Here is a 23,901-nt window from a genome sequence, read left to right as displayed (position 1 = left end):
ATTCAACAAGTATTTGTAGAACTCTACTAGATGTAAACCACAATTCTAGATACTGAAGGGCAACTAGGTGGCACAATGGATAGAGGACTGGATCTGGAATGAGGAAGACACATCTTCCTGAGTCCAAATCTGGCCTCATACATTTACTACATTTACTGTGTGACCCTGGGCAAGTCACTTAACCCTATTTGCCTCAATTTCCTCATCTGTAAATGAGCTGGAGAAGGAAATGGCAAACCATCAGTATCTTTGCCAAGAAAACCCAAAAATGAGGTCATGAAGAACGGGGCACATGGGGCAGCTAGGTGGAATAGTGGATACAGCACTGGCTCTGAAGTCAGGAGGACCTGAGTTCAAATCCAGCCTCAGACCAAACACTTGGCACTTACTAACTGTGTGACCCTGGGCAAGTCACTTAACCCCAATTTCCTAAAAATTAAAAAAATTTTTTAAATAGAAAAAAAGAATTGGGCACAACTGAACAACAGCTAAGTACTGGGAAGAAAAGGAAGGTTAAGGGTTTTAGGAGTCCCAAAGATAGATAGGAATAGGAAGAACACATGAACCTCAAGGTCCTCAAGGGCTGATACCCTAGTTCATTAGCTCATACAATCACAAATGTAGACCAGAAGAGACCCTAGAAATAACATAGTCCAACTGCCTCTTTTTACAGATTTGGAAACTGAGGGTGAGGAAGCTTAGCTTGCCTAAGGTTACACAGCTGGCAATCATCAGAGACAGAATTTGAAACCTGACTCCGCCAGGTTCCAAATCCCAAAAAACACATAAAAAGTTAATAATACTAGTCAAATAACAATGTAAAATGGCTTCAGAAGAGGTGTCACAAAGAAGCATATGATTAAGTGCCAAATGAACCGTCTAAACGGTAAGTATGAACTCAGAGCAGAGGAGAGCTCATTCTGGTTTGCAGGGGTCAGGGAAGGTTCCAAAGGACCTGTATGGGGTTTAGGAGGAAAGTAGGATTGGAATAGTTAGAGATGAGGCTGAGTATTGTCAGAAGATAGTTTGGAGGCCGGCCTGGCTACAATGTTAGCATTCTTATTTACTGAGTGCCCTCACCTTGAAAGACAGGTTTGGTGATTTAGACACAGTCCCTGAATCGTGGAACTTAGAGTCTAATTAGGAGATAGAATGAGGCTTACAAAAGCGACAGGACATAGTTGATATATACAAGGCAGCATAGAAATTCATTGTCCATAACAAGGCAACAGGCAATTGCCCTGGGAAGGGGTAATGTACTGGTCAAATTGGCTGTGAATAAATCCAGGAAGATATAATTAATCCAGGTAGGTTCCCTGGGGAGGTTGGACTCTGAGGTGGATATTCAGGGTTGGAATACAGGCACAAAATAGAGGAAACAGAACAGTGGAGGGGAGTGTGGAGGAGAGATAAGAGGAAAGGCCATCAGGAGGGGCTAAAGAGAAATAAGTGCTAGGAAAAGGGAGCTGTCAAGCTCCTTAAAACAGAGCAAGTGGATGAAGGAGTTACCAGAGATAAGGGGAGATCTTTAGGAAGAACAGAAAAGACTTGCAACTGTTACTGAATACTAGAGATAGAGACCTGACTAGAGCCAGGAACGGAAGAAATGGCTTGTTGAAATCTCTCTAAGGAGTCTGCGATTCCATTTCCCAAGCTCGTTTTTTTTTCCTAAAAAAGAGATATATCCCCTAAATGACACTTTCCCTTCGGGAATAAGGGGGTGGGGAGAGGCACTGAGGATAAGGTTGTTTGTTCTATGGTTGCTTGTTCTCTCAGAAAAAGCAGCCTTGGAATTCTGGAGTGAAGAATGCACCCGGGGAAAGGTTCTGGTAATGTCAGAGAATTTAAGCAGGGAACTGATGTCAGAGGAATGATGCAGCTGATGATTTCACTGGTAAAGATGACCTCATTGCTTTGGCTCATGGAAATGCCTGGATTGATTGCCAGGAATACATAGGGTTTGGGGATCCATCTAATACAGTGAGGGGTTAATCTCTTGTTACCTAGAACCACAGGGCCTGCAAAGTTAGATACCACTTGCCTCTGGTAACTATGCAAATATAGTCATGCACACAGAACTTACTGCACAGAAGCTTGATTTGTCACGGTCTCTGGCTCCAAACTGGAAAGTGTCCTAGGGAGAACATAGTTCTCAAATATGAAGAGTAAGAAATAACTTTGTTTCTGTGAGAGATAACTTTATTTCTGACGACCTAACATGATTTTTTTTTTGCCTGTCTAATACCGACCATCCCACACCCATCCAAGTGCTTCACTAATAATAAATAAGATAAGACAAGAATGATCTCTTAATTACCAAAATGAATGGGTCTCCCTCCTCTCCTTGCGCCCTCCCCCCCCCACCCAGCCTTCATCATTTTCTGCCTGTCTGCTGCCCGGAAACTAATGATCAGCCTCTCCTGGATACTGTCTCCTCTCTGGGTTTTTGTGACACTACTGTCTCTTTCTCCTTTCTCTGGTTCATAGTCTGTTCATAATCCTCATTAGACCTCACCCTCACCCCCAAGTATGGATGTTCCCCAAGGCACTGTCCTAAACACCCTACTCCTCACTTTATACTCTCTAGATGTCCTCATTTGTTTCCATAGGTTTAATGATCATCCCCATGCAGGTGACATACAGAGACAGAGACAGAAAGAGAGGTATGTATGTTTATATACACACATATACAAATAACCTATATATACATACATATATAAAAGCTAATAATAATAATAGCTCATAGTCATATAGTGCTTACTATATGTTAGGTACTATGCTAAGTACTTTATAATTATTATCTCATTTTATTTTCACAACAACCCTGGGAGGTAAGTACTATTATTATTTTTTACAGATGAGAAAGCTAAGGCAAACAGGTTAAATGACTTGTCCAGGGTCACACAGAATACACTATACCTAAAGCTTTAAACTGCACTGAGATTTTTGGGACACCCTGTATATGCACATATATACATTTGCATCTAGGCATATGTGTGTGTATATCTCCAACTCCAGTCTTCCCAGAGCTTCAGTCCTTCATCACCTTTTGTCTATTGGGTATCTCAAACTAGATGTCCTGAAGACATCTCAAAATTAACATGTCCAAAACTGAATTATGATTTCCCTCTCCAAATCCAGTTCTCTTCCAGACCTCCCTATTTCTGCCAAAGGTACCATCATTCTTAGTATTATCTTAGACTCTTCATGCTCTCTCAACTCACATATCCCATCAGTTGCCAAATCTTGCTGTTTTGATCCCTACAGCACTTCTCACATCTTGACCCTTTTTTTCTATTCACTCAGCGACCTGCTTGGTGCAGGCCTCCATCAACTCTCATCTAAACCCTTGTAACAGCCCTAGTTGGTCTCCCTGAATCAGGTGTCTTCCCATTCCAACCCATCCTACACACTACTGGGGCAGGGTGGGGGAAGGGAAGAGAAAGGAACAATCATTTAGGTAGCTCCTACTATGTGCTAGGCAAGGTGCTAAGTGCTTTGCAGATATTATCTCATTTAACCACAATAATCCTGGGGATAGGTGAAAATTGTTATCCTTATTTTACAGATGAGGAAACTGAGGCAAACAGAGGTTAAGTGACTTGCCCAGGGTCACACAGCTAGTAAGTTGTCTGAAGCTATATTTGAACTCAGGTCTTCCTGACTGTACACCCAGCACTCCACCTACTTCGACATCAAGCTACCAAAGTAATTTTCCTTACAGGTAGATTTGACCCTTCCTTCCTTACTCAATAAATTTCTGTGGCTTCCCTATTGCCTCTTGAATCAAATATAAATTCCTAGAGACAGCTAGGTAGTACAGTGTATAGAGTGCTGGGCCTGGACAGGATAGACCCAAGTTCAAATCCAGCCTCAAACATGTATTAGATGTGTGACCCTGGGCAAGTCATTTAACCTTGTTTGCCTCAGTTTCCTCATCTGTAAAATGAGCTGGAGAAGGAAATGGTGAACCACTCCAGTGTCTTTGCCAAGAAAACCAAGAAAATGGCATCATAAAGAGTCAGATAGCCCTGAAAACGACTCAGCAACTACAACTCCTACCTACATTGTGCCATCCAGCCAAATTGACCTTCTCACTCTTCTACACACATAGCATTCAATCACCTATCTTTGACTCTTTACTGATTGTCCCCCATACCTTGAGGGCACTTGTAGGACTATTGATTCAGAGCTTGAATCTCTAAGAACCTTAGAGACCACAGAGTCCAAACCCCTCATTTTACAGATGAAGAAACTGACACTCAGAGGGTTTAAATGAATTGCTCTGGCACTAGCTAAAAAACAGCAAATATCTCAGACTGGATTTGAACCCAGGTTATCCTTCAAGCTACAGCTCAAGCAGCGCCCTCTACACAGTCTTGCCTGCTCTTCTCAACTGCTATGCAATTCCTACTTTGCATTTAGTCTCTTTACACTCATTCTGTATGTATTGTGCCCTATCCTTGTAGTCTCACCCTTTAGAGCATAATCTTTCAAGTAGGGATTATTTCATTCATTGGGTTTGCATCTTGAGCACTTATTAGCTGCTTAATGCATATTGGTTGATCTATAGAAGAAGAATTTCTTCTCCTTCCCTCTCTTTCACTTCCGTAACTCTTTTTTTCTTCCCATTCGTCCTTCTTTTCCTCTTTGCCATCCCTCATCCTTCTGTTTCTTTCTTCCTCCGCTTTCTGCTTTTCCCTCCTTCCGTCCTTTTTATCTTCCTTTCTCTCTTCCTTTTCCTTCTATCTTCCTTCTCATCCTCTCCTCTTGTTAATGCATTATCTTACTCAGATCCTTTCTCATTCCATTTTTTCCCCTCTTTCTGCTACTTTCCACTCTTATTTCTCTCTCACACTCCCTCTCCCCACTCTCCTCCCCGCAAAGGAACTCTGCTTCCCAACAAAGTTACAGAGCTAGAGAATTATCCTCACTCTGAGAAACTATATTGTTGTCTTCCTGATATCCCAGACCCTATCCTCTCTAACTACTATCATCCCAGGCTGCCTTGGAAAGGATAGATTTCAGGACAGAGATAAATAGTACAGACAATAGGATTGATATGACTAAAGGAAGGGGGGCATTGTGCAGAGGGAAAGAATTCAGGCCATAATCCAAACTTAGTTGTTCCTAAACTCATTCAGTAAGTAAATGAGGTCTTGGTCTATTGACCATGGGATGGGCCAACCCATTGGATGGGCAAGATTTGATTTTTACCTTTGTGCAGCAGGAGAGAATAATGGTTCCCACTCATGAGGAAAAACCAGTTTGATGGAGGAAACGACAGTCTAAATTGCTTCTGTCTTGAATCTAGTTGGGGAAATAAGACTTAATGAAGTAAAATAATAAGAAATTGTAAACTCCTTGAGGGCAGGCAAGGATTTGAGCTTACAAATGCTCACCTTTGTAACCTCAGTGCCTAGAATAGTGCCTTGCACATTGGTAGACACTTAATATATGCTTGTTGCTGAATTAAATTGAATTTGTAGCAGTGACAGCAGTTTGAGACTGAGAGTAATTAATCTAATGCCAAAAGGTTCAATTCACCCCTGTCTGTGGCACAGAGTCACATTCTAACAACTCATTTCATCTTAGGTGCTTTGAAATCCACTTCCCCATTTCCTTTTATGCCTTTCTATTTTTAAAGCCAAACCACATTCAGACAACTAACTTTAGTTTATATCTTTTTTAAAAATATTATGTAATATTTTATTTTCCCCCCATTACATGTTAAAACAATTTTTAAAACAATTTTTAAAAAAAGTTTTGAGTTCCAATTCTATCCCTACCTCTCTCCTTCCCCTCCCTGAGATGATAAGCAATCTGATACAGTTTGCTATATATCTTTAAATGTCTGCTTGGACATTTGTGGCAAAATGACCCCAGGCAACTCCCAAACCAGGGGCTCTTCAGGGTTCTGCCAAGTCAAGTCAACAAATAACAGGCATTAGGCACAGGGGATACAAAGAAAGGCAAAAACAGTTCCTGTCCAGGAGGGGCTCACGGTTTAAAAGGGAAGACAACGTGCCAACAACTGGGACAAATTCGATATGTAGAGGCTTAGCTGGAGATAATCGAAAAGGAAAGCCCTTAGTACTAAGATACTAGGAAAGGGCCTTATAGAAGGTGGGATTTTAACCGAGGCGTGAAGGAAGCCAGGGAAGCCAGGAGATGAAGATGAAGAAGGAGGGAAGTGCAGCCATGGAGGACGACCAGTGAAAATGTCAAGAGCTAGGAGAGGAAGTGTTGGGAGAGGACCAGGAAAGTGTCACTAGATCATGGAGGTGAGGAGGGGGTAAGAAGACTGAAAGACTATAAGAAATCTCTCTCTCCCTCCCTCTCTCTCTCTCTCTCTCTCTCTCTCTCTCTCTTCTCTCTCTCTCTCTCTCTCTCTTCTCTTCCTTTCTCTCTTTCCTCCCCTCTTTCTCCTTCCTTCCTCCCCCAGGTAATGAGTAAGGTATAAGAGGACTGGAAAGGTAGAAAGTTTATGAAGGGTTGTAAGAGCCAAAGAAAAAGATTTTATATTTGAAAAAAAGCCTTTGATCCTAGAGAGTGATAGGGAACCACTAATATTTATTGAAAGGGAGTGGGGTGGGATGGGGAGCCTGCACCTTAGGAAGATCAAGGTGATTGTTGAATGGAGGATGGACTGGAGTAGGAAGAGACTTGAATTTGGGAGGTCAACGAGCAGGCTATGGCAACAGTCCAGGAATGAGATGAGGAAGGCTTGCACTAAGGTGGTGGCAGGATCAAAGGAGAGAAGGAAGAGGATAAGAGAGATATTGCAATGGTAAATGAATAGTACTTGGCAACAGATTGGATATGGGGGGGAGGGAGGAAGGGTGAGAGATAGTGAGGACAACATCCAAGTCGATGATACTGCTGCTAGTGTCTCTCCTCCAAAAGCTGTGCCTTGTGCTACTCTTTGCTCTCTTTTCTGTATTACTATTATCCAGCACAACACATTCTCAGTATGCTCTTAGGGTGAAAAAATCTATTTTATTACAGTATGTAGACCTCAGGGTACACAATCTCATTACTTGATTTCATTTAATTTATTTTAACACAATAAGGAAGCTTTGACATTTACTTTCAAATCCCCCTCCCAGTTCCCAACCTTAATTTTGCCCCTCAGTCCAAGTTAGAACTCTCTTCCCTCTCCCTCCCTCCTTCCCCCCATGTCTTTCATTCTCATTCTCTCTCTTCTCTCTTATTCTCTCTCATTCTCTCTCTCATTTTCTTCTCCTCTCCTCCTCCTCATTCTCCTCCTCCTCCTCCTCCTTCTTCTTCTTCCTCTTCTCTCTCTCTGCCTCTGTCTCTCTGTCTCTGTCTCTTTGTCTCTCTCTGTCTCTCTCTGTCTCTGTCTCTCTGTCTCTCTGTCTCTCTCTGTCTCTCTTTCTGTCTGTCTCTGTCTGTCTGTCTGTCTGTCTCTCTCTCTCTCTCTCTCTCTCTCTCTCTCTCTCTCTCTCTCTCTCTCTCTCTTCCCCCAAGTAATGAAAGAGCAAATTCCTTTCCATCTGGTTTCCCCAGGATTTCAGGGATGAGTTCAAGCTGGAATGAACACTAGGTAATACTCTGCTGGTCCTAATAAAGGTCTCTCTCTTTTTTTCCTGTGTTTTCTCTGCAATATCTCTTGTACTTGCCCCTACTCTCCCATTCCTATTTGTCATTCCCATGTTCCAGGCCGTCACCTCCAGATTACAGTCATAGTTTTCTAAATAGTACCCCAGGTTTCATCCCTTCTCCTCTTTAATCCACCCTACACATCACTGCTAGGCTTATAATCTTATAACACTGCTTTGATCCTGTTACTCCCCTTCTCAAAAATCTTCAGTGGTTTCCTGTTGTCTACAGGAGACATATCCCAAACCAGACACAATGCCCTCCACAGTCTGCCTCTGAAGACTTATCTCTTCCTATTCCCCTATACACACCCTCTGCCCCTGATTGAGTTTCCCATTCTCCCACTTTCGCACCTTTGCTTATAATATTCACCGTCTCCACACACATACCCCTAGAATATTCTTGTCTCCTATTTCCTTTTTGAAATCAAGCATCAGCTCATCTATGACACTTCCTGTGAAACCTTCCAACCTCACACCACCACTGTGATGAGGTAGCCTTCACTGGACTCACTTAGCACTTGGCCCATGCTGCCCTATGACTTTAGCCATCTTTTCATAAGCCTATGTGTAGTCTTCCTGTTAGACTGGAACATCTTTAGGGGCAGGCACTGTGTCTTAAAGTAGCAACCCTTCATGTTTATATAGCACTTTAAGGTTTGTGAATCGACATATACTTTATTTCATATGACACAATAACCTGAGGTAGATGCTAGATTATTCTCAGCTTCGTTTTAAACATGAGGTGGTTGGAGCTCAGAAAAGCTAAATGAGAAAAAAAAAAAGCTAAATGACTTTCCAAGAGTCACATAATAAGCATCAGAGTTGATATTTGAACCCAGGTTTTTCTGACTCCAAATCCAGTTCTGTCTACTATGCCACCAGACTGCCTTATACTTCTGTGTAACTGTAGCTAGGTGGCACAGTGGATAGAGTGCCCAGACTAGAGTCAGGAAGACTCTTCTTCCTGAGTTCAAATCCAGCCTCACACACTAACTAGCTATGTCACTCTGGGCAAGTCACTTAATCCTATTTGCCTCAGTTTCTTCAACTGTAAAATGAGCTGGAAAAGGAAATGTCAAACCACCCAGTGTCTTTGCCAAGAAAACACTAAATGAGGTCATGAAGAATTGGACACAACTGAAATGGCTGAACATACACACACACACACACACCATCTAGTTAATAATATCCAATTGGCAGTTGATGATATAGTATTGCAGCTCAAGAAAGAGATTAAGGTTGGTTATACAGATTGAGGGATCATCTGCATAGATATAATTAAACTTATGGGAGTTGATGGGATCACCAAGTGAAAAAGCAAAGAAAAGAGAAAATGGGCCCAGAATAGAGCCTTGGAGGGCACCAATAGCTACTGGACTTGAAATGGATGAAGACTCAGCAAGTGGAGGGTCAGATCAGCAGGACAGTGTCAAGAACAAAGCTGCCATTTGCCATTTGATTACAAATTAGCCTAGGCAAACTTTCTTTATTTTTTAAGTTTTTTCTAGGCAGCTAGGTGGCTCAATGCATAGAGCACTGGACCTGGAGTCAGGAAGACCTGAGTTCAAATCCAGCCTCAAACACTAACTAGCTGTGTGACCTTGGGCAAATCACTGAACCCTGTTTACCTCAGTTTCTTCCTCTGTAAAATGAGCTGGAGAAGGAAATGGCAAAGGACTCCAGTATCTTTGCAAAAAAATAAACAAACAAACTCAAATGGAGTTACAAATAGACAGGACTAAACCAACTGAACTTCGTGCCTGGCTTCAGATCCCACAATATATCCTTTCTGGCTTCCCTGCAATTTGAATCCACTCATCTCCTATACTTCACATCATTCAGTTTCTCAAAACAGCTATGAATTTCATTTAATTATGCCTCTCATGACTCATGTATTCTGGCCTTCACTTTTGACATTAGCTTACCTAAGCCCTAATGTTCCATGTTATAACTTGGTCATGAGTAAAGAAAGTGGGAATATAGCCCACAAAAAAACAAAAACAAAAAACAAAAAGGGAAAGTGGTGGGTGCTGGGGGCAGGGTAGAGTTGGAGAGTGCTACAATATCTTCTCATCTCTTTAGCTTCTTTCATTGAAAATATAAAATTCAGTAGAAAAATGTTATTTTCCTTCCCGGGTTATGCCTATATAAAACCTGGGAAAGGAGGCCATTGCTGCTGTCCCCTCTGCCCATTTCCAGGGGAGCATGAACCCTTTGTGTGCTCATGGCTCTGGACAGCCACCCTCCCCTCCTCCCACCAAGACAGCCAAGATTCAAGCCAGCTAATTGTCCCAAATGAATGTATCTTCCCTTTTGGTGAGGAGCCTGGAGGCCCACACTTAGCTGACCTCAGGCTCGCCTAAAAATACCCAGGATGAGCTTTGATGAAAGCTACTGGTTCCGTGCCAGGAGAGCTAATCCCATTCTGCCCAGTGAGCTTTTCCACCCCCTCACTATGATGACACCATGTGTTCTGTGTTTCCATGAATTTGACAATTCTTAATTGAGCTCCTACTATAGGGAAGGTAGAAGTACTTGGTGTACAAAGTCTTTGCCCTCAAGATGCTTATAGTTTAATGGAGGGGAACTGGAGGGAGGACATGCACATGGGTATAACACAAGTTAGAATGAGAAAACTGTATAGGTGTCAAACTGAGAGGCAGGGGGCTTTAAGGAACCAGCATTCTGCCCGACTTTACAGAATTCTCAGCTCCCTCTTCTAATCATCTCTCCTAACTGTGTTGCTCCAAATGTTAGTTTTGAGATCTCTTCCATTTCCAAGTTCTCAAATCAGTAAATCAACAAATCTTTATTGAGTCCCTATAAGCAGCTAGGTAGCACAGGGGATAGAGCCATGGGCCTGGAGTCAGGAAGACCTGAGTATAAATCTAGCTACTGATACTTACTAGCTGTGTGACACTAGGCAAGTCACTTCACCCTGTTTGCCTCAGTTTCCTCCTCTGTAAAAATGAGCAGAAGGAAATGGCAAACCGCTCCAGTGAGTTTCTTTACCAAGAAAACCCCAAAATGGGATCACAAAGAGTGGGACACAAGTGAACAATAACAAAATGATCATTTCTATGCAGTTAGGTGGCTTAATGATTAGAGCACTGGGCTTGGAATCAGGAAGATCTGGATTCAAATCTGGCTTCAGACACTTACTAGCTATATGACCCAGGGCAAGTCACTTAACCCTTATTTGCCTCAGTTCCTCATCTGTAAAATGGGGACACATTGGAGAAAGAAATGGCATACCACGCCAGTATCTTTGCCAACAGGGTCATGACTGAACAACAAACCTTGTTTTAGGATTCAGTCACTCTGTCAATTAACATTTATTAAGCTCTTAGTATTTGTGCCAGGTCTGTGCAGGCAGAGAGGATACAAAGAAATGCAAAAAAACATGGTCTCTACTATCAAGGAGCCCACAGTCTAATGAGGGAGGTAGATCAAAGTGAAGCTGTGAGCTTCAGTCATTCTGGATTGACATCAGAGGTCATCTATCTCCCCCTTTCCTATGAGCACTACCTCCCCAGCCCCACCTCCCCATGGCTGCCTACAAACTCACATCTAATCTGAGGTGGTAAGATTGCTATACATGAAACCCTTAACCTGGGAGGTGCCTCAATGTTTGGCTGAAAGGCAAAGGGCTAACAACACCACCAACAACAGGTGAACTGAGAAGGGGGGTGGAGGGTAGAGAGCTGGAGAGAAGTCTTGGCATTTCCAGACAGCAGATAGAGGCAGGCATCCTGAGCTTTAGTCTAGCATCATCAACTGCCTCAGGAAGACCTAAATTTAAATCCAGCTTCACTTACTAGCTGTGTGACCCTGGGGAAGTCATTTAACTTCTGTGTACTTCAGTTGATTCAACTGTAAAATGGGAATAATAATATCACTTACCTCTCAGGGCTATTGTGAGGATAAAATTAGATAATATTTATGAAGTGCTTAATGCAGTGCCTAGCACACAGTAGGTACTTAATACTTTTCCCTTCCCCTGCCCCATGAGCATTTCAAACTGATTACCCCATAGGCCTTTCAAACTTGATATGTCCAAAACAAAACCCATTAGGTTCTTCTCTCTTGCTTACCTTACATATGTGGGCAGGTAGGTGACTATGATGGGGTTGGGATATGGGCCCCAGCCCACATGGCCAAATCTCTGGCTTTCACCTGAAGCTATAATCCCATCACCTGGCCTTTCACTGTGGCTACACCCAATCTCCCCTGCATTGTCTTACCTCCCTATGGCCCCTGGCCATGTCCCACCCTTAATCCTGGCTAGGCTCCATTCTCCCTTGGCCACTGAGGTCCAGGTCCAAGGAGTTCTGTTCACCCCCAGCTTACTGGCCACTCCTAGGTCCCTCCCACAGTCTTTCTGTATATAAGGTCCACCTTGTCTCCATTAAGATGCTTTAGATCCTTATAATCTAGCCACTGCTCAGATTCCTAAAATCTAGCCACTGCCGACATTCTTATAATCTAGGCACTGCTTACCCATGTTCAGACTCCTTAAGAGTCTGCCCAATATGACAGATGTTCTAATAAACATTGTCTTTGGCTGAAAGAAGGCTTGGGTCGAATTCTTTCACGCAGGACACTCATGTTGTGATATTGGGGTCCCAGGACCCCTGAATCCCTAAGATGCATCAGATAGAGCATTGGATCTGGAGTTAGGGAGATGTGAGTTCAAATCTAGCCTTAGACACTTACTAGCTTTGTGACCCTGGGCAAGTCATGTGACTGGTTTTTGCCTCAGTTTCCTTCTCTGTAAAATGGGGATAATAATAGCACCTACCTTTCCAGGATAGTTGTGAGGATTGAATGGCATATTTGTAAAGTGCTTTGCCAGACTTAAAGCACTATATAAATGCTAGCTATTATCATTAAGAGTCAGTCAAGTGGTGTTTGTTCTGCCAAATGAAATGCTCTTCTGTAATCAACACACAAGCACAATGGTATCTTACATTCTCTACATCCTTCAGTCAATTGTGAGATGGTGAAGATGTGGTCCATTGTTGAATATTGTTTGAGAAAGCTTACTTGTTCCCTCTTAATGCCCTCATTGAGGATGAATGGCTCTCATGGAGATTTTGCATAAATGTGAGAGTAGGCATAAAAGTTGCTAGTTATTGATGTTCTAAGTCACCTTCTTCCATATTACTAAGTATCAAGATTTTTTCCACATCTTTCCTATCCTTCCTTTTTTCAGATATCTTTTACGTCAAAGGTTTTCACATTTGTTTTGCCTTCAGTGTGAATCTTCTGAGCCCAATCAGAATGTTTTTTCCTGTCTTTGTTGTGTGGCAAGCATCTCGAGGACTGTGGTGTTAGGATTCACTATCTTTGTTTGAGAAAAGAGTTTGTTGAAGTGGATTTTTGTAAATCTTTTCCATTTTTTTCTGCTTTTAGGTTCCTTCGATTTTCATCCTTGAATGCCCTTGGGATGATTTTGCTTAGTTGTATATCTTTCAGCTAAAATAGTTTTTACCCTATATTGTTTCTTTTTGTTTTATGAGACAACACTGCTGATAATCATCCATCATTCTTTTTAAGATTTTATAGGCAAGGGGCAGCTAGGTGGTGCAGTGGATAGAGCACTGGCCCCTGAAGTCAGGAGGACCTGAGTTTAAATGCAGCCTCAGACCAAACACTTGACACTTACTAGCTGTGTGACCCCGGGCAAGTCACTTAACCCCAATTGCCAAAAAGAAAAAAATTTATAAACAAATTTATATTCTAACCTGACATTGCTTTCATCCCCAGATCTCTCCATTTGGCAAGTAAACCAGACATTTGCTCATTATGGTGCTTTCTGGGCTGTTCTGGTCTTTTTTGTTGTGAGAATTGATTCACACTAGTTAATTTCTAGATGTCAAGTTGACTAGCATTTATTTATGTTCCAGGCACTATTGTAAGTGCTAGGAATGCAAATGCAAGCAGTAAGAAATAGTCTCTGCCCTCAGAGTGCTTATATTTTAATGAGGGAAGACTACGCGTAAAAGAGCAGAAATCAGTCAATCAGAAGGAGAGGCTGCAGGGGTGGGAGGGTATTTCCAATGTGAGAAATAGTGCAGGAGTGGAGTAAGCTTCCTGGGTGAAGAGGTTTGTTTGGTTATGTTAGAGAAAGTCCTGTGGAGATGAATCAGCCATGCAGCCTGGAAAGGGATGACTGTGAAATTATTATAGTCTGTCCTGAGGTCATTTCTGTTGTCCATTTCCATTCTTAAAACTTTCACTAATTTGTGTAAATAATTCAAGGTTAGATCATTTTAATTGTATTCCTTATCTTTTTTTCCCATTATTATTCTTTCCTCTTGTTTTGTACAAATTTGTGTCTTATCTGTGATGAGCTGATAGTCTAACTGCACACAGAGCTGCTTCAAGGATAATTCTTACGTCAATAACAAGTCTCTTCCTTTCTGTTAAAATGTAGTCAGTTTCAGTGTGTGTGTGTGTGTGTGTGTGTGTGTGTGTGTGTGTGTGTGTGTGTGTGTGTCTGTGTGTTATTGTTATTTGGTACTCATCATCTTCAATGCCTACCAATTCTTTTTTTGAAAAATATTTAATGAAATAGAGATATGAAACTTCTGTAAGAATCTGTAGGTCTTTGCTCTCTTTCATTCTTTTCTCCCAAACTATAAATCAATTTTCTCTTTCCCTTCTCCTCTGTTTCCCTTCTCCACTGTAGATACCATATATTAAAGTGTATGTTCATTTAATTTGAAAGGTCTTAGCAAGGTTTTCATAGTTTCTCTACCACTAAGCTGCAATTATTTTCAGGCTGGTCCTTTTTCCCCCCCAATATTTATGACTAGCATATCTATGATACAGGATAACCAAATGTCCCAGAGAATAATGTTTCTTGTTGCCTCTGAGTATATAGTAAAACCTGTTCCTCTCTTTACCTCTCATGGGAGTCCCTGAGGGTCCATTTCACTATGTAGACTGAATTTGTTAACAGACCTACTTTCTTTTCACAAGGACCAAATTAGCTAATTATAGAGGAAAAATATCACCAGTAGGTGATGAATTTCTTTGGCTCACAACACCCCACAAAATAAAGAAAAAATAAATTTGTAGTTCTGTGAAGCTGGTGGCAAAGAGGTGGGAAAGGAGCCAGAGGTGATGCTAGGAATCCCACAATTTTGAGACTTTCAAAAAAAATTTAATTTTTCTATTGATACTATAAATGTAAGATCCTCATCCAATGACTGACTGATGAACAGTGGACATGTTGCTGGAGGAACTTCATTACATCAATCTTGATATTCTTGCTATAAATAAAAGCAGAAGAAATGAGAAAGTTGCAGCTAAATGAATACATAAATAAATACAAATAATTTAGTGGAGGAGGGGATGGAACAAGGGTTATGACAGTAGGAATATGGTGATGATAACTTTAAGATTTGCGAATTACTTTACAGATGTCATCTCATTTGATTCCCATAGCAGCCCCATGAGGTAGTTGCTATTATTATCCACTATTTACAGGTGAGAAGACTGAGCTGAGGGAAGTTAAAAGACTACCCCAATATCACCCAGCTAATAAGCATCTGAAGCTGCAAGTGAATTCATGTCTTCCTGACTCCAGATCTAGTACTACAGCCAGTAGTATGACATGCTGCATAGAGGAAGAGACAGCTGCCATAGTCACTGCCGAAGAAGGCCCTCTTATGTCTCTACACAGATAAGGTCTCTTGCTGACCTAATCAATTTCCATGGTTTCAATAACATCTCTATGCAGATGGGCTAGAGCCCTATATCCAGCCTTAGCCTCTCTCCTGAGCTTTAATTCATATCACCAATTGTCTGCTGAACATTTCAAACTGAATATTGAGGAGACATCTCATACCTAACCTTTCCAAAATGGAATTCATGATCTTTGTCCCCTAACCACCTTCTTCCAAACTTATCTCTTTCTGCTGAAGGCATAACCATTCTTCTTGTCTCCCACTACTTTTCTCTTTCTACTACACCAGGCTATCTCCTCACATATTTGCATCTCTGATCTGTTGAGGCTTTTGATTGATGACGGTGCTGCTAGAAATGGCGACATAATGCATATAGCAGATTCTTATGCGTGTATAATGCACATAGATTCTTATGCATTTCTTGAAGTGCATTGTTGATTCTACAGAGGATGGATTTTTTTAAACTCAGTTATCCTATTGACTACTTAAAATTAAAGCAGGAAGGAAAGAAACAAGTCTTTCTTTAGCACCTACAGGGTGCCAGGCACTGTGGTAAGTGCCTTTGACAAATATTGTGTCATTTGAACATTACTACAACCCCAAGAAGTAGGTACTATAACTACTCTCATTGTACAGTTGAGAAAAATGAGGCAGTGTGCAATTAGTTGGAAAGTCCACATTAGTGGGATCAGGAGAATATGAGTTTAGAATTCTATCTCCCACATTAACTGGCTGGGTTTCCTTGGGCAAGTCACTCGGCTTTTCTGTACGTTGGTTTCCTCATCTGTAAAACAGAGAGTAATATGTGCTTAAATGAGTTGTTGTGAGCCTCAAATGACATAATATACAGTACATAAAGTGTTTTATAAACTTCAAAATACCTATGATTGTCTATTACAACTACTATTAGCTGTGTGACCCCAGGCAAGTTCTTTGATTTTTCTAATCCTCAATTTTCTCTTCTGTCAAATGAAAGAATTAAACTAGATTTTCCTACAGCCAATTTTGAGACCATAAAAAAATTTTAATTTTTCTGTTCATACTGTAAATGTGAGATTTTCATGCAGTGACTGAGTACATGTAGGTTACATCTATGAACTACAGTTATTTATTGGGCATTGTTTAGAAATTGTTGCAGTAATCCAATTTTTGTTAAACAATTTGAATGAAAGAGTTTGTTATTACTTGTCAGAATTTTTCTTTTGCTGGTAAGTGTGTTTGTTGGTGTGATACTTTCTAGCCTCTTAGAGGGAGCCAGGCAGAATAAACTGTTAGCCCGGCACCACAGAATGAAACCCCGCCCTATCGCACTCTTCTCCACAGCAGCCTCATTAACACTTACTTAGAAGGTGTGAGTAAAACTGTTTGGGAGAATCAGCAGCTGGTGACTCTGCCTTCTTGCTCTCACTGATTTCCTTCTCCTTGAGGGGTCCCCTGGCAGGTCTGAAGATGAGAAGTTGAGTAAACCCTGTTTGCCTGGGAGTGGGGCATGGGGAAAAGAAAGTTAAGCCACCCAGATCCAGAGCCACCCAGAGAATCAATGATCATCAAGACCTTCAAATAATACGAACAGACCTGACATTAAGAGAGAGGATTGAGAAAAATTAAGAATGAAGGGAACTGAAACTGTTCTCACTACCCTTTCCTCACTTCCCCAGTGTCATCTGACCTCTGTGAAGCAGGTTGGGCAATTTTGTGCATGGTGAGCTCTTAGAAGGAGCTGTGGAAGTCAAAAGCTGAGTATACCCTGAGAATTAAAATCCCTTTCAGAACCGAGTCTTCCAGGAATTCTAGGCTTTTCACTAAACGGGTCAGAGGGCTAACACTCTCCCTATTCTCCACACCCCTGTTCATACTTCCTATGTATCCTGGTGCCCCCCATCCCATTTTGGTCTTCTATTTTCTCCTGCCCTTACCCTCTTTCCCCTCCCCACCCCCATCTTCATCCTGGGCCAGTCCTACCAAACTCCGGTTAAGCCCATCACTGATGTGGACTTGGAATCAAAGAATCTCAGAGTTAGAAGGAACCTCAGAGGTCTAACCTATACCCGAATAACCTCTATAGCGTAACCTATAATCAACTAATCAGTCAGTCAAAACACATTTTACTAAGCATTAGTAAATGCTTAATTGATAAACACTATTTTCCTGATTCTGTGCTAAAAGCTGGAGATACAAAGACAGGTGAAAACACAATTCCTATTCTTTAGGAACTCAGGCTAATGGGGAAGACCACATCCATATACAGATAGGTAGGTTAAAGACCTGTTTACAAAGTATAGATGCTTCTCTGATTGAGTCAAAAGCAATAACTTGATTGGCCGAGGTTACAAATTAGCCACGCTTGGGGCTTTAAATAACGAAGCCCTAGAGAGTGAGTGTCACTGTAGGTTTAGAGCATTTGTAGAGTGTGACCTTGTAGGAAGAAAGGGGGTGGGGTTCTTTCTCCTCAATCTGCTTCTCTCCCCCCTCCCCCAACACCATCAACCTTGTGATCTAGCAGGAGATTTACTCAAGCAATAGAGATACACCACCCCAAAACTGGAGAGTCTGTTCAAGAGAGTTTGAGGCCCAGTTGAAGGAGTAGAGATACATACTTCAGAAAGAAATAGATACAGAGAAGCAGTGACCAGAGGAAGGAAGCAGCTTCAAGGAGTTTATCCCCTGGTATCAGAAAAGAGAGCAAGCAATGAATTCTAGAGAGAGCTAGCACTGACAACTGCAAGTTAGACTAGAGAGAGGACTGACTACATGAGGAAAGTAAAGACTTCCAGGCCCAGCGGTTTCAGAGTTGTAAATTGCCTTTGCATATGTTCCCTATGTGCATGCCTTACTGTCTGAAAAGGGTGCATTTAACATTTCTGCTTTTCTGCATTTGGTTGTGAGGTTTTTTATGCCCTGATACATGGTCGGTTTTGTGGAAGTACCATGTACAGCTAAGAAAAAGGAATACTCCTTTCTAGTTACATTCAGTTCTCTCTAGAAGTCTATTAGATCTAACCTTTCTAAGATTCTATTCATCTCCTTGACTTCTTTTGTATTTATTTTATGGTTAGATTTATCTAGCTCAGAGAGAAGAAAGTTGAGGTGCCCCACTGGTATAGTTTTACAGTCTATTTCCTCCTATAATTCATTTCTTTTCCTTTAAGAATTTGCATGCTATGCCATTTGATACATATGTGTTTAGTAATGATATCACGTCATTGTCTATGTTTCCTTTTAGCAAGATGTAGTTTCTCTGTTTATCTCTTTTAATTAGGACTTTTTTTGTTTTTGCTTTGTCTGAGATCATGATTACTACCCCTGTCTTTTGTACTTTAACTGAAGCATAATATACTCTGTGCTATTTTAACTTATTTTATTTTTATTATTTTAAATTATTTTAATCCTTGTATGTGTCTCTCTGTTTCATATATGTTTCTTGTAAACAACATATTGTTGGATTCTGGTTTCTAATCCAATCTGCAATGCATTTCCATTTTATGGGTGAGTTCATTCCATTCACAGTCACAGTTATTACTAATTGGTACATCTCCCTGTATTCTATTATCTTCTGTTTCTCTCTGTCTCTCTCTCTGTCTCTCTCTCTCTCTGTCTCTCTCTGTCTCTCTCTGTCTCTCTGTCTCTGTCTCTGTCTCTGTCTCTGTCTCTCTCTCTCTCTCTCTCTCTCTCTCTGTCTCTCTCTCTCTCTCTCTCTCTCTCTCTCTCTCTCTCTCTCTCTCTCTCTCGTCCCTCCTCTAAAGTGTGTTTTGCATTTGACTACTTTTATCTGCCCTACCTTTTATCACCCCCCCCCTTTACTCTTTTCCACTTCCTCTTCTACTTCCCTGTAGGGTAAGACAGATTTCTATTACCAGTTGTATGTGTGTTTATATGTATGTTTGTATGTATATATGTATGTATGTATATTCCCCCTTTTGAACCAATTTAGATGTGAATGAGGTTCAAGTGTTGCCTACCCCAAGCCCTTTTTCTCTTTACTGTAAAAGCTCTTCCTTGCACACCTCTTTTATGTGAGATAATTTTCCACATTCTTTTTTTCCCTTCCTTTTTCTTCCAGGGGCATCCCCCTTTCTCACCTATCCATTTCCCTCCCCATAATCCCAACATAATGGACTCATTCCTGCAGTCTCTTTCTACGTAGAATCCTTCTAACTGTCCCAATAAAGATAAAGTTCTTAGAAGATACATATATACTCTTCCCATATAGAAAGTAAATGCTTTAACTTCATTGAGTCCCTTTTGATTTCTCTTTCATGTTTGATTTTTTATGCTTCTCTTGAGTCTTATATTTGAAAGTCAAATTTTCTATTTAGCTCTGGTCTTTTCATTAGGAAGGCTTGAAAGTCCTTTATTCCATCAAATATTTATTTTTCCCTTGAAGGATTATACTCAGGTTTGCTGGATAGGTTATTCTTAGTTGTAATCCCAGCTCTTTTGCCTTCTAGAATATCATATTCCAACCCCTCTGCTCCTTTAATGTAGTAGCTGCTGTTCTGGAAGTGTTTTCTTTCTTCTTGTAGTCTTCCTCTCTATAGTCTAAATTACAGTCGTCAGTGCTATTTCTCTCTAGTCTGACTGTTGTTCTACTGTATTTGAATAATTTCTTTCTTGCTGCTTCAAGCATTTTCTCTTTAATTTGGGAGCTCTGGAATTTGGCTATAATTCCTGAGAGTTGTCATTCTGGGATCTCTTTCAGGTGGTGATCAGCGGATTCTTTCAATTCTATTTTATCCTTTCATTCTAAGATATCAAGGCAGTTTTCCTTGATAATTTCTTGAAATATGATGGCTGGACTCTTTTTTTGATTATGGCTTTCAAGCAACCCTAATTCTTAAATTGTCTCTCCTTGATCTATTTTCAAAGTCAGTTGTTTTTCTGATGAGATATTTCACATTTTCTTCTATTTTTTTTTCATTCCTTTGACTTTGTATTTATTGTTTCTTGGTGTCTCATGGAGTCATTAGCTTCCACTTGCACAATTCTAATTTTTAAGGAATTCTTTTCTTCAGTGAATTTTTATACTTCTTTTATCCTTTTGGCCAATTCTGCTTTCTAAGGAGTTATTTTCATCAGTGAATTTATGTATTTTTTTTCCATTAGGCCAATTCTGCTTTTAATGTGTTATTTTCTTCAGTATTTATTTTGTTCCTTTTTTTTGCCAAGCTGTTAATTGTCTTTTCATAATTTTCTTCCATTGCTTTCATTTCTTTACCTAATTTTTTTCTCTACCACTCTTATTTGACTTTGAAGATCATTTTTCAGCTCTTCCGAGGTTCTTGTTGGGCTTGTGTCCAATTCACATGTTTTTCTTGTAGGCTTTGTTTGTAGCTCTTTTTATTTCATTGCCTTCTTCTGAGTTTGTATCTTGATCTTCCTTGTCACCATAGTAGATTTTTATGGTCATATTCTTCTTTCGTTGTTGTTGTTTGCTCATTTGCCCACCCTACTCCATGATTTGGAACTTACAATTAATGTTGGGCTCTGTTCCCAGCATGGGCAGGTGGGGGGCAATCTTTCACAAGCTTCAGAGTTTTTCTCACTGCTATTTTCAGTGTTAGTTCTCAGGGGTCTGGAAGTTTTCAGTACTTCTAAGGTGTTGTGATCAGGGGAGAGGTGTGGTCACTGCTTTCTTGGTCTTCACTCTGGTCCTTACCCAAGAAGTGCCCCTGATGCGTTGGGATTGCAGTTGGTACTGCTCCTTGGGGCTCTTCTTCTCTTGGGGTCAGTTTCTGCCTCTCAGGCTTTTCACTGTCTTTTGATGAAAGGTTTCCTCTTCACCCTTGAACTGTGATCCAGAAGTGGGTCCTGGTAATGCGATTGCCAAATAGCATCTGATCCTGCATCCAATACTTACACAGGGGTATCCTGTAATTTCTTCCTGACCACTTGCCAGGTTCCCTTCTTGTCTCTGTCATGAGAGCTCCTGAAACTGCTGCTGCTTCTGTCACTACCACTTAGTCCCACCAGTATTGTTTCATCCATGTGGGCTCCGGGATAGCCTCCTCCCCTGTGTCTAGATCTGCCTTTCTGACCTCATGTTGTCTTGGGCCAGAAGGATATCTCAGTTTGACCTTTTGTTAGTTCTGCCACTCCAGAATTCAATTTGAGGTGTTATTTTAAAATTGTTTCGAGGGGAATGTTGGGAGAGTTCAGCAGAGTGCTTCTTTATTTTGACATCTTGCCTCTGCCCTGGGAAGTCTCCCCACCATACCTCTCAATGCAGTTAAAGTTTGCCTTCATTTTTTTGACGGCCATAACACACTCTTACATCCAATAAAGTGTCCAGATCGTTTTCAGATGAAATGCTTCTAAAACCATGACTCTTCTATTTTATATTTGGAAAACTGATTTTCTTAAACTTCAGTTAGTCAATAAGCATTTATTAAGCACCTATTCAATTTAATAAACATTTATTAAGCACCTATTGTGTGCCAGGCACTGTGCTAAGTGCTGGGGACAAAGAAGGAAAAAATGTACATTTTCTTTTAAATTTCTTCTAATAGAGAGGTGTGACATGGTGGGTATAGTGCTTTCCTTAGAATCAAGAAGACTGTTCAAATATTGCTTGTAAAACTTATTAGCTGAATGATACTAATCAAGCCACTTAATCTCTCTGCTATTTTATAGGAGACCTCTAGGGCATACATTAGTGTAACACATTTGATTGATGCAAAAGAGATGGTTTCATTTGATCAAGATATCTGAGCCTAGTTGCTTTAAGTGGGGTAGTATGATTGATTGATTGCTTAGTTCATTCAACTCCACCCTTATATATAGATGAGTAAACTGAGACCCAGAGATTTGACCAAGATCACATAAGTAGCAAGGGGCAGAGACAGAGTTCAAGCCATGGATCTCTGACTACATTCAGCAAGTCAAGAAATATTTATTAAGTGCCTAGTATGTGTTGGGCACTAAGTGAGGAGATAAAGAAAAGGCAGAAGACACTTCCTGCCCTCAAGGAGCTCACAGTCTCATGGTGGAGACAACATGAAAACAACTATGTACAAACAAGTTATAAACGTGATCAATTGGAAATAATCAATAGAGGACAGACATTAGAATTAAAGGGACTCAGGAAAGGCTTCCTGTAGAAGGTGGGATTTTAGCTGGGACTTAAAGGAGGACGGGAAAGCCAGGAGACAGAGATGAAAAGGAAAGTATGGGGGGTAGCCAGAGAAAATGCCCAGATTCTGGAGATGAAATATCTTGTGGAGGGACAACAGGAAGGCCAATGGCATTGGATCATAGAATACCAGACAGAGAGTAAGTTGTAAGAAGACCGAAAATGTGTGTGTGTGTGTGTGTGTGTGTGTGTGTGTGTGTGTGTGTGTTGCAGGGGGAGGGGGGAGGAGGGAGTAGATTATGAAGAGTTTTGAATACCAAATACAGGATTTTATATTTGATCTTGGAGGTGATAGGGAGCCACTGGAGTTTATTGAGTTGAGTTGGGGCTGGGAGGCAGAGGGTTTGACATGATTAGACCTGCACTTAAGGAAGATCCCTTTGACAGCTGAATGGATGATGGACTGGAGTGGGGAGAGACTAGTGGCAGGCAGAACAACCAGTAGGCTGTTGCAAAAATACAAGTACGAAGTGATAAAGGCTTGCACCAGGGTAGTGGCATTGTCAGATGTGCATGCAAGAAATGTGATGAAGACAAATTGACAGGCCTTGGCAACAGGCTGGAGCAGGGGGAGGGGAGAGACACAGTGAAAGGTCAGGGATGAAATCTACGCTGTGACTACTCCATCCTTAGTGGTCTCTTCTCTCTTGGCTTCCATCACACAGCATTTTCCTTATGTTGTGGGTGATGGGTAGGGTGGTGGTACTTACTACATACCATGTTGCTATTCAACCTAACCTCCTTGGTGACAACTCTGCTCTGTTTCTCTGGATATATTGCTTCACACTCTCGCACAAAACTCTTTTAGAGTGAATTAGCACACAGACACGTGAAGGAGAAAACATAAGGAGAAAGCCCCGGATTATTCCTCATATCCCTCTTCTACAGATTTTTAATGAGAAGTAGCATGAAATCCCTTCCCTCAAAGACCTGTAATAATTCATTCTAGAATTGTGTCGGGAATCTAAGCTACCTGGCCTATAATTTAAAGTCTCCAGTCTCTTCCATTTTTTTTTTAAATTGGTACATTTGCCCTTCTGATGCCCTACAACACCTTTCCATATTCTTTCAAAGACCAATGGCAGTGACTTAGCAGTCTTAGCTGTCACTTCTTTTAGTACCCTGGGATATAGTTCATTTGGGGCTGTTAGTCTGAACTCATCAAGGGCGAGTAGGTGCTCTTTTACTGTTTCCCTGTAATGAACAATGTGGGTATTTGTTTTACTCAACTATACCTGTTTTTATATTTGTTTAAAAGGATTTTGTTTTTCTTTTCTAGTGGGGGGGGAATAGATTTTTGTTTATAGAAAAAAATAAAATTTGATTTAAAAAATGAGTCTGAAGCTGGACAAAATGGATTCTGAAATAATTCTTTGTCCTGCATTTCAGTTACTCAGCAACAATTTATTGGGCAGCTGCTTTGTGCCCAGCTGATAGCAACTTAGAGCCG

At 40.9% G+C, this 23,901-nt stretch overlaps 1 long non-coding RNA gene across 2 annotated transcripts in view; it reads left to right on the top strand.

Moving 5' to 3' along the window:
• The first annotated feature begins 1,134 nt into the window (after positions 1-1,134).
• The window catches only part of LOC110218533 (uncharacterized), a 61,481-nt gene continuing 38,714 nt past the window's right edge, over positions 1,135-23,901 (top strand). For both annotated transcript variants that reach the window (XR_002327338.2, XR_002327339.2), the window contains exons 1-2: positions 1,135-1,307; positions 2,610-2,663. This is a non-coding gene — a long non-coding RNA (uncharacterized LOC110218533). The remainder of the gene's footprint in view (positions 1,308-2,609; positions 2,664-23,901) is intronic.

This window comes from Phascolarctos cinereus, unplaced genomic scaffold (genome assembly GCF_003287225.1).
Source record: "Phascolarctos cinereus isolate Bilbo 61053 unplaced genomic scaffold, phaCin_HiC Scaffold_2;HRSCAF=192, whole genome shotgun sequence".
Lineage (NCBI taxonomy): Eukaryota > Metazoa > Chordata > Mammalia > Diprotodontia > Phascolarctidae > Phascolarctos > Phascolarctos cinereus.
This window is presented reverse-complemented; position numbering and strand designations above follow the sequence as displayed.